Source organism: Bison bison, unplaced genomic scaffold (assembly GCF_000754665.1).
Source record: "Bison bison bison isolate TAMUID 2011002044 unplaced genomic scaffold, Bison_UMD1.0 scf7180017864181, whole genome shotgun sequence".
Taxonomy (NCBI): domain Eukaryota; kingdom Metazoa; phylum Chordata; class Mammalia; order Artiodactyla; family Bovidae; genus Bison; species Bison bison.
The window spans coordinates 6,520,339-6,521,315 of NW_011494753.1; positions in this window are offsets into that span (position 1 = coordinate 6,520,339).

Here is a 977-nt window from a genome sequence, read left to right on the forward strand (position 1 = left end):
GGAGACATTTTATGCCTAGGAGCCCACCTGCGCCCCACTCAAGCGTACACCAAGTTCTTGGTACACCTTTTAATGGGAAAAACAACAACAGCCACCCTGGTTGGGTAAGTGTGATTTATAATTCATGGGCCAGTCTTTGAACCCTTTCAGACAAAACCCACAGCAATTTCTTTGAAAGAAAGAAATGCCTGGACTTTGCTCAGAAGTCGCAGGTTTTCTAAGGAACGACAAGCCACTGCACAGATAGTAAATCACCCTGCGCACCACATTTGTTTCTAATTATTTGCATTGCAGTTCGTTTGTGAAATAAAACAGAAGAGTTTATAAATATCGTTTATTCTGGAAGTGAGACACACATTCGACCCCAGTCTTGTTCCTAGAAGGAGCTGCGCTATTCGAGTGGGGGAAAGAATGAGGGAGTCCGTGTCAAATTATACCCCCGCCCCAAATGCAAGTCAAGGCTGGAGTCTGGATCCGGCGAGGGTCTTCGGATTCTGTGTTCTGGTGCTACCCACCTAACGCTTCAACTCGGAGTTTTCCGCAGGCGGACGGGTGGGGAACGTCTAAACAGAGTTTACCCAAACCCTTAACCTCTCTCTCTCGCTTGGACCCTGAGAACAAAAGCGTCTGAGAGAACGCTCACCGGCTGGACGGTGAAGGTCTTGTCCAAACAGACCACCTTCTTTCTCCCCAGCTCTCCTCACAAGAGAGTGAATTTTTTTGTTGTTGTTAATGAAAGAAAGGAGCATTTAAAAGAGACACCCCCGCCCTTTACTCCCCCAGGTATTCATCACCCTGCTCAAGCACGCCTAGGGAGACCGCCCCGCAAGTCTAAGAGGAAGTTCAGAGCTGCGGCGGTCGCGGAGACAGCTCAGCAGTGACGCAAGATCCAGCCGGGATAGCCCCCGGGGCCAGAATGAGGATCCTTGTAGGTTTCCGGGGAGGGGGCCGCGCTCCATTGTTCACTCTGGGCCAAT